Source organism: Phalacrocorax carbo, chromosome Z (assembly GCF_963921805.1).
Source record: "Phalacrocorax carbo chromosome Z, bPhaCar2.1, whole genome shotgun sequence".
Lineage (NCBI taxonomy): Eukaryota > Metazoa > Chordata > Aves > Suliformes > Phalacrocoracidae > Phalacrocorax > Phalacrocorax carbo.
Window position 1 is genome coordinate 8,651,919 of NC_087548.1, and position 10,177 is coordinate 8,662,095.

Here is a 10,177-nt window from a genome sequence, read left to right on the forward strand (position 1 = left end):
CTCTCCTCACAGCACCCGTCCAGCCTGAGCTTAGACCGCCCCCACAAGACCACGAGAAGATGGCAAACACCCTAGAAAGCAGGCTTGTGCCCCCTTGGGCAGTCTGCCTCCCTGGCTGAGCGGCCGTTGAGGGGCAGCGCCAGGGACCCCTGTGACATCACCAGGCACAGGCTCTGACTGCCCCCACCTCACTCTTCTTCAGCAGCCACGCGCGCTCTGTGCCCGTGCGTTTGGCCCAGGGCTCCTGCGAGTTCACACGCGCGGCGTGCAAGCTCCAACAGGGCTCTGGTCTTGCGCTTGGAGGGGTGCCTTTGAGGAGTGCCTTGGCTGGTGGGGGTGCTGCAGTCGTGCACGGCGGCTGCCTTGGAGCTGTGGGCAGGTGACGGTGCCAGGGCCCCTGGCACCGCTGAAGCCTCGGAGCCAGTTCCTGCGCCTTCCCTGAGCACCTGCTGCAGGTAGCCTGTGCTAGCTCGGCTGGTGGTGGTAGCGTGGGAGAGAGCGCAGGGCCCCGGGCGGTCTGGGGCTGGGCGCAACACGGCCGGGGGAGCCCAGGCAAGGGTGGGGGGCAGCCCGTGACGCTGGCTGGCCCACCGTGCTGGAGCTGCTGCTGACAGGCAGTGCTTTCCAGCCCCCGAGGAGGCCCTGCGGGAGGCCCTTACCTCCCCTCTGCCACCACTTGCTTCTGCTCGCTTCGTTTGCGTGTTCCGAGCGTGACTAAAGCTCACGCCTTTCTTGGCAGGACATGGCATCGGGCGCCCAAGAGGCTCCGGAGCAGAGCGGCTCTGCAGCGGCGGCCGTCCCCAGCCAGGAGCAGCGGGCAGGGCAGTCGGAGGCAGCGGCCGATGCCTCGTGCCCCATCTGCCTGGGCACGATGCGCCACGCAGCCTGCGTGCCCGTGTGCTTCCACCGCTTCTGCTTTGGCTGCATCCGGCGGTGGGCCAGCAGCAGAGCTACGTGCCCGCTCTGCAGGCAGCCCTTTGACCACGTCCTGCACGCGGTGAGAGGGGACGATGACTACCGGGAGTACGCCGTCGGCTCGCCTGCCCGCCGGCAGAGGAACACGGCCAGGAGCACGGTGCGGAGCAGATCCCCGCAGCGGCGCTACTACCTGCGCCGACAGCCCGGCAACAGCGGCCCCGCAGCGGGCAGAAGGGGGCCCGAGGGGAGGCAGCAAGCGGCGAGGGGGGACAGAGCTCCAGGGCCCTCCAACACCCCCGCCCAGCAGGCTGCAGGGGAGGACCCGGACGGACCCACCACCACGCCCTACCTCCTCATCGGCCTGGTGCTGCTGGTGAGACCTGTCCCTCTTGGGCTCCCCGAAAGGAGAGACCAGTAACCATCGGCAGCCTTCCCAGCACCAGGGCAGGCCGGTCCCAGCCCCTCGACCAACAGACGGGCTGTGGGTGCTGCAGACCTGCTCATGCAGAGTCCGTGAGAGCCGTCTCCCTCCTGGGTCCTCCTCCTGCTGGTGCCTCCACACCCCAGCTCAGTCTGGTCCATCGGTAGCCCAGCTCCTCTCCCTCCCTAGGCCAGGCACGTGCCAAAGCAGCTCTGCAGAAGCGGCCCCACGGCCCTCGGGAACAGCAAGCTGCACAGCACCAGCAAGAATCTGTGGAGGCTCTCTCTGTGCAGAGACACTCAGAAGACTCCTCAACATGGTCCTGAGCAACCTCCTCTGCGTCACCCCTCCTGAGCAGCAGACTGGCACCCCGAGGACCCTTCCTGCACCCATCCTACTCTTGCTACTTTTCCTTTTCTTTCCGTTTTTGTTTTTCAATGACTTAATAAAACTGTTTCTGAAGTGCAACAAGACGCGACAATGGGGGTGAGACATCCTTTACTTCGGAAAGGGACGGAGTTTTCCAAGCACCTCCTTGTAGCTGTAGCTTGGCTTCAGTTGAAGTGGAGCCCTGCTTGCTCCGGCTGTTTTACTGCCCGGGAGGTCAGGCCTCTAAGCACAAAAGGGATCCTCTCCATAACGGAGGCAGCATTCCACTGAGGCCTCTCAGACCCTTGGGCAGGTCTGATGGAGGCCTTTGCTTCCTCCCGCATGCACCTGGAGCCGTCCCACTGCCCCGCCTTTGGGCCTTCCCCGAGATGGCCCGCGATGAGCCTCCCACGTTTCCACAGGCCTCTGAGCAGCATCCCCTTGCAACCCCTGGGCACCTCCAAAGGCTCTTGCCCTGCGTGCCGCAAGCAGCGGCCCCAGCCCTGCAAGCAGCGGCCCCACGCGTGCTGCCTGCAAGGCCCCCCGCCACCATTGCCCCAGCTGACCCTTTGCAGCTCTGCGGAACAGGCGTGGGGGTCCTGCAGGACACCCAGGTGCGCCAGCAATGGGCCCTTGGGCCAAGGAAGGCTCATGGTACCACGGGCTGCATGAGGAGGGCTGTCAGACCGCAGTTCAAGGAACACAACCCTTCCCTTGACTCAGCACTGGTGAGACCGCACCCGGAGTACTGTGGCCAGTGCTGGGCTCCCCAGTACAAGAGGTACACGGACGTACTGGAGAGAGTCCAGGAAGGGCCACGAAGATGGCAAAAGGGCTGGGTCACCTCCCACTGGAGGAAAGCCCGAGAGAGCTTTCTGTCGGAAGGCACCTACAAAGATGATCGAGTCTAACTGCGTGACCGCTTCAGGAAGACAAAAAGGCTCCGCAGAGAGCTTGTCGATGTACGTAACTACTTGAAGGCGTGGGGCAAGGAAGACAGAGTCAGGCTCTCTGCAGCGGTGACCCGTGACTGAAGAAGCGTCAATGGGCACGGACTGGAGCACGGAAGTCCCCTGTGGAAACGCTACCTGGCCGTGAGAGTGATTGAGCCCCGGCCCTCCTTGAGCAGGGGCTTGCACAGGGTGACCTCCCGAGGTCCCTTGCAACCTGAGCTCTTCTGGGATCTCTGCGTGGGGCTTGCCCACAGTGCTGCAAGGGGCGAGCCCTTCTCCGACAGCCTTTGGAGGAACCAAGTCAGGGCACTCGCTTTCCACCAAGGAGGTCACCAGGCTCCCCGCCACCTGCATTTTGCTGTGCTGCCCATTGCCGGGCCTTTGTGCTCAGCCCCACCAGGCTCTCCTCACAGCACCCGTCCAGCCTGAGCTTAGACCGCCCCCACAAGACCACGAGAAGATGGCAAACACCCTAGAAAGCAGGCTTGTGCCCCCTTGGGGAGTCTGCCTCCCTGGCTGAGCGGCCGTTGAGGGGCAGCGCCAGGGACCCCTGTGACATCACCAGGCACAGGCTCTGACTGCCCCCACCTCACTCTTCTTCAGCAGCCACGCGCGCTCTGTGCCCGTGCGTTTGGCCCAGGGCTCCTGCGAGTTCACACGCGCGGCGTGCAAGCTCCAACAGGGCTCTGGTCTTGCGCTTGGAGGGGTGCCTTTGAGGAGTGCCTTGGCTGGTGGGGGTGCTGCAGTCGTGCACGGCGGCTGCCTTGGAGCTGTGGGCAGGTGACGGTGCCAGGGCCCCTGGCACCGCTGAAGCCTCGGAGCCGGTTCCTGCGCCTTCCCTGAGCACCTGCTGCAGGTAGCCTGTGCTAGCTCGGCTGGTGGTGGTAGCGTGGGAGAGAGCGCAGGGCCCCAGGCGGTCTGGGGCTGGGCGCAACACGGCCGGGGGAGCCCAGGCAAGGGTGGGGGGCAGCCCGTGACGCTGGCTGGCCCACCGTGCTGGAGCTGCTGCTGACAGGCAGTGCTTTCCAGCCCCCGAGGAGGCCCTGCGGGAGGCCCTTACCTCCCCTCTGCCACCACTTGCTTCTGCTCGCTTCGTTTGCGTGTTCCGAGCGTGACTAAAGCTCACGCCTTTCTTGGCAGGACATGGCATCGGGCGCCCAAGAGGCTCCGGAGCAGAGCGGCTCTGCAGCGGCGGCCGTCCCCAGCCAGGAGCAGCGGGCAGGGCAGTCGGAGGCAGCGGCCGATGCCTCGTGCCCCATCTGCCTGGGCACGATGCGCCACGCAGCCTGCGTGCCCGTGTGCTTCCACCGCTTCTGCTTTGGCTGCATCCGGCGGTGGGCCAGCAGCAGAGCTACGTGCCCGCTCTGCAGGCAGCCCTTTGACCACGTCCTGCACGCGGTGAGAGGGGACGATGACTACCGGGAGTACGCCGTCGGCTCGCCTGCCCGCCGGCAGAGGAACACGGCCAGGAGCACGGTGCGGAGCAGATCCCCGCAGCGGCGCTACTACCTGCGCCGACAGCCCGGCAACAGCGGCCCCGCAGCGGGCAGAAGGGGGCCCGAGGGGAGGCAGCAAGCGGCGAGGGGGGACAGAGCTCCAGGGCCCTCCAACACCCCCGCCCAGCAGGCTGCAGGGGAGGACCCGGACGGACCCACCACCACGCCCTACCTCCTCATCGGCCTGGTGCTGCTGGTGAGACCTGTCCCTCTTGGGCTCCCCGAAAGGAGAGACCAGTAACCATCGGCAGCCTTCCCAGCACCAGGGCAGGCCGGTCCCAGCCCCTCGACCAACAGACGGGCTGTGGGTGCTGCAGACCTGCTCATGCAGAGTCCGTGAGAGCCGTCTCCCTCCTGGGTCCTCCTCCTGCTGGTGCCTCCACACCCCAGCTCAGTCTGGTCCATCGGTAGCCCAGCTCCTCTCCCTCCCTAGGCCAGGCACGTGCCAAAGCAGCTCTGCAGAAGCGGCCCCACGGCCCTCGGGAACAGCAAGCTGCACAGCACCAGCAAGAATCTGTGGAGGCTCTCTCTGTGCAGAGACACTCAGAAGACTCCTCAACATGGTCCTGAGCAACCTCCTCTGCGTCACCCCTCCTGAGCAGCAGACTGGCACCCCGAGGACCCTTCCTGCACCCATCCTACTCTTGCTACTTTTCCTTTTCTTCCCGTTTTTGTTTTTCAATGACTTAATAAAACTGTTTCTGAAGTGCAACAAGACGCGACAATGGGGGTGAGACATCCTTTACTTCGGAAAGGGACGGAGTTTTCCAAGCACCTCCTTGTAGCTGTAGCGTGGCTTCAGTTGAAGTGGAGCCCTGCTTGCTCCGGCTGTTTTACTGCCCGGGAGGTCAGGCCTCTAAGCACAAAAGGGATCCTCTCCATAACGGAGGCAGCATTCCACTGAGGCCTCTCAGACCCTTGGGCAGGTCTGATGGAGGCCTTTGCTTCCTCCCGCATGCACCTGGAGCCGTCCCACTGCCCCGCCTTTGGGCCTTCCCCGAGATGGCCCGCGATGAGCCTCCCACGTTTCCACAGGCCTCTGAGCAGCATCCCCTCGCAACCCCTGGGCACCTCCAAAGGCTCTTGCCCTGCGTGCCGCAAGCAGCGGCCCCAGCCCTGCAAGCAGCGGCCCCACGCGTGCTGCCTGCAAGGCCCCCCGCCACCATTGCCCCAGCTGACCCTTTGCAGCTCTGCGGAACAGGCGTGGGGGGTCCTGCAGGACACCCAGGTGCGCCAGCAATGGGCCCTTGGGCCAAGGAAGGCTCATGGTACCACGGGCTGCATGAGGAGGGCTGTCAGACCGCAGTTCAAGGAACACAACCCTTCCCTTGACTCAGCACTGGTGAGACCGCACCCGGAGTACTGTGGCCAGTGCTGGGCTCCCCAGTACAAGAGGTACACGGACGTACTGGAGAGAGTCCAGGAAGGGCCACGAAGATGGCAAAAGGGCTGGGTCACCTCCCACTGGAGGAAAGCCCGAGAGAGCTTTCTGTCGGAAGGCACCTACAAAGATGATCGAGTCTAACTGCGTGACCGCTTCAGGAAGACAAAAAGGCTCCGCAGAGAGCTTGTCGATGTACGTAACTACTTGAAGGCGTGGGGCAAGGAAGACAGAGTCAGGCTCTCTGCAGCGGTGACCCGTGACTGAAGAAGCGTCAATGGGCACGGACTGGAGCACGGAAGACCCCTGTGGAAACGCTACCTGGCCGTGAGAGTGATTGAGCCCCGGCCCTCCTTGAGCAGGGGCTTGCACAGGGTGACCTCCCGAGGTCCCTTGCAACCTGAGCTCTTCTGGGATCTCTGCGTGGGGCTTGCCCACAGTGCTGCAAGGGGCGAGCCCTTCTCCGACAGCCTTTGGAGGAACCAAGTCAGGGCACTCGCTTTCCACCAAGGAGGTCACCAGGCTCCCCGCCACCTGCATTTTGCTGCGCTGCCCATTGCCGGGCCTTTGTGCTCAGCCCCACCAGGCTCTCCTCACAGCACCCGTCCAGCCTGAGCTTAGACCGCCCCCACAAGACCACGAGAAGATGGCAAACACCCTAGAAAGCAGGCTTGTGCCCCCTTGGGCAGTCTGCCTCCCTGGCTGAGCGGCCGTTGAGGGGCAGCGCCAGGGACCCCTGTGACATCACCAGGCACAGGCTCTGACTGCCCCCACCTCACTCTTCTTCAGCAGCCACGCGCGCTCTGTGCCCGTGCGTTTGGCCCAGGGCTCCTGCGAGTTCACACGCGCGGCGTGCAAGCTCCAACAGGGCTCTGGTCTTGCGCTTGGAGGGGTGCCTTTGAGGAGTGCCTTGGCTGGTGGGGGTGCTGCAGTCGTGCACGGCGGCTGCCTTGGAGCTGTGGGCAGGTGACGGTGCCAGGGCCCCTGGCACCGCTGAAGCCTCGGAGCCAGTTCCTGCGCCTTCCCTGAGCACCTGCTGCAGGTAGCCTGTGCTAGCTCGGCTGGTGGTGGTAGCGTGGGAGAGAGCGCAGGGCCCCGGGCGGTCTGGGGCTGGGCGCAACACGGCCGGGGGAGCCCAGGCAAGGGTGGGGGGCAGCCCGTGACGCTGGCTGGCCCACCGTGCTGGAGCTGCTGCTGACAGGCAGTGCTTTCCAGCCCCCGAGGAGGCCCTGCGGGAGGCCCTTACCTCCCCTCTGCCACCACTTGCTTCTGCTCGCTTCGTTTGCGTGTTCCGAGCGTGACTAAAGCTCACGCCTTTCTTGGCAGGACATGGCATCGGGCGCCCAAGAGGCTCCGGAGCAGAGCGGCTCTGCAGCGGCGGCCGTCCCCAGCCAGGAGCAGCGGGCAGGGCAGTCGGAGGCAGCGGCCGATGCCTCGTGCCCCATCTGCCTGGGCACGATGCGCCACGCAGCCTGCGTGCCCGTGTGCTTCCACCGCTTCTGCTTTGGCTGCATCCGGCGGTGGGCCAGCAGCAGAGCTACGTGCCCGCTCTGCAGGCAGCCCTTTGACCACGTCCTGCACGCGGTGAGAGGGGACGATGACTACCGGGAGTACGCCGTCGGCTCGCCTGCCCGCCGGCAGAGGAACACGGCCAGGAGCACGGTGCGGAGCAGATCCCCGCAGCGGCGCTACTACCTGCGCCGACAGCCCGGCAACAGCGGCCCCGCAGCGGGCAGAAGGGGGCCCGAGGGGAGGCAGCAAGCGGCGAGGGGGGACAGAGCTCCAGGGCCCTCCAACACCCCCGCCCAGCAGGCTGCAGGGGAGGACCCGGACGGACCCACCACCACGCCCTACCTCCTCATCGGCCTGGTGCTGCTGGTGAGACCTGTCCCTCTTGGGCTCCCCGAAAGGAGAGACCAGTAACCATCGGGAGCCTTCCCAGCACCAGGGCAGGCCGGTCCCAGCCCCTCGACCAACAGACGGGCTGTGGGTGCTGCAGACCTGCTCATGCAGAGTCCGTGAGAGCCGTCTCCCTCCTGGGTCCTCCTCCTGCTGGTGCCTCCACACCCCAGCTCAGTCTGGTCCATCGGTAGCCCAGCTCCTCTCCCTCCCTAGGCCAGGCACGTGCCAAAGCAGCTCTGCAGAAGCGGCCCCACGGCCCTCGGGAACAGCAAGCTGCACAGCACCAGCAAGAATCTGTGGAGGCTCTCTCTGTGCAGAGACACTCAGAAGACTCCTCAACATGGTCCTGAGCAACCTCCTCTGCGTCACCCCTCCTGAGCAGCAGACTGGCACCCCGAGGACCCTTCCTGCACCCATCCTACTCTTGCTACTTTTCCTTTTCTTCCCGTTTTTGTTTTTCAATGACTTAATAAAACTGTTTCTGAAGTGCAACAAGACGCGACAATGGGGGTGAGACATCCTTTACTTCGGAAAGGGACGGAGTTTTCCAAGCACCTCCTTGTAGCTGTAGCGTGGCTTCAGTTGAAGTGGAGCCCTGCTTGCTCCGGCTGTTTTAGTGCCCGGGAGGTCAGGCCTCTAAGCACAAAAGGGATCCTCTCCATAACGGAGGCAGCATTCCACTGAGGCCTCTCAGACCCTTGGGCAGGTCTGATGGAGGCCTTTGCTTCCTCCCGCATGCACCTGGAGCCGTCCCACTGCCCCGCCTTTGGGCCTTCCCCGAGATGGCCCGCGATGAGCCTCCCACGTTTCCACAGGCCTCTGAGCAGCATCCCCTCGCAACCCCTGGGCACCTCCAAAGGCTCTTGCCCTGCGTGCCGCAAGCAGCGGCCCCAGCCCTGCAAGCAGCGGCCCCACGCGTGCTGCCTGCAAGGCCCCCCGCCACCATTGCCCCAGCTGACCCTTTGCAGCTCTGCGGAACAGGCGTGGGGGTCCTGCAGGACACCCAGGTGCGCCAGCAATGGGCCCTTGGGCCAAGGAAGGCTCATGGTACCACGGGCTGCATGAGGAGGGCTGTCAGACCGCAGTTCAAGGAACACAACCCTTCCCTTGACTCAGCACTGGTGAGACCGCACCCGGAGTACTGTGGCCAGTGCTGGGCTCCCCAGTACAAGAGGTACACGGACGTACTGGAGAGAGTCCAGGAAGGGCCACGAAGATGGCAAAAGGGCTGGGTCACCTCCCACTGGAGGAAAGCCCGAGAGAGCTTTCTGTCGGAAGGCACCTACAAAGATGATCGAGTCTAACTGCGTGACCGCTTCAGGAAGACAAAAAGGCTCCGCAGAGAGCTTGTCGATGTACGTAACTACTTGAAGGCGTGGGGCAAGGAAGACAGAGTCAGGCTCTCTGCAGCGGTGACCCGTGACTGAAGAAGCGTCAATGGGCACGGACTGGAGCACGGAAGACCCCTGTGGAAACGCTACCTGGCCGTGAGAGTGATTGAGCCCCGGCCCTCCTTGAGCAGGGGCTTGCACAGGGTGACCTCCCGAGGTCCCTTGCAACCTGAGCTCTTCTGGGATCTCTGCGTGGGGCTTGCCCACAGTGCTGCAAGGGGCGAGCCCTTCTCCGACAGCCTTTGGAGGAACCAAGTCAGGGCACTCGCTTTCCACCAAGGAGGTCACCAGGCTCCCCGCCACCTGCATTTTGCTGCGCTGCCCATTGCCGGGCCTTTGTGCTCAGCCCCACCAGGCTCTCCTCACAGCACCCGTCCAGCCTGAGCTTAGACCGCCCCCACAAGACCACGAGAAGATGGCAAACACCCTAGAAAGCAGGCTTGTGCCCCCTTGGGCAGTCTGCCTCCCTGGCTGAGCGGCCGTTGAGGGGCAGCGCCAGGGACCCCTGTGACATCACCAGGCACAGGCTCTGACTGCCCCCACCTCACTCTTCTTCAGCAGCCACGCGCGCTCTGTGCCCGTGCGTTTGGCCCAGGGCTCCTGCGAGTTCACACGCGCGGCGTGCAAGCTCCAACAGGGCTCTGGTCTTGCGCTTGGAGGGGTGCCTTTGAGGAGTGCCTTGGCTGGTGGGGGTGCTGCAGTCGTGCACGGCGGCTGCCTTGGAGCTGTGGGCAGGTGACGGTGCCAGGGCCCCTGGCACCGCTGAAGCCTCGGAGCCAGTTCCTGCGCCTTCCCTGAGCACCTGCTGCAGGTAGCCTGTGCTAGCTCGGCTGGTGGTGGTAGCGTGGGAGAGAGCGCAGGGCCCCGGGCGGTCTGGGGCTGGGCGCAACACGGCCGGGGGAGCCCAGGCAAGGGTGGGGGGCAGCCCGTGACGCTGGCTGGCCCACCGTGCTGGAGCTGCTGCTGACAGGCAGTGCTTTCCAGCCCCCGAGGAGGCCCTGCGGGAGGCCCTTACCTCCCCTCTGCCACCACTTGCTTCTGCTCGCTTCGTTTGCGTGTTCCGAGCGTGACTAAAGCTCACGCCTTTCTTGGCAGGACATGGCATCGGGCGCCCAAGAGGCTCCGGAGCAGAGCGGCTCTGCAGCGGCGGCCGTCCCCAGCCAGGAGCAGCGGGCAGGGCAGTCGGAGGCAGCGGCCGATGCCTCGTGCCCCATCTGCCTGGGCACGATGCGCCACGCAGCCTGCGTGCCCGTGTGCTTCCACCGCTTCTGCTTTGGCTGCATCCGGCGGTGGGCCAGCAGCAGAGCTACGTGCCCGCTCTGCAGGCAGCCCTTTGACCATGTCCT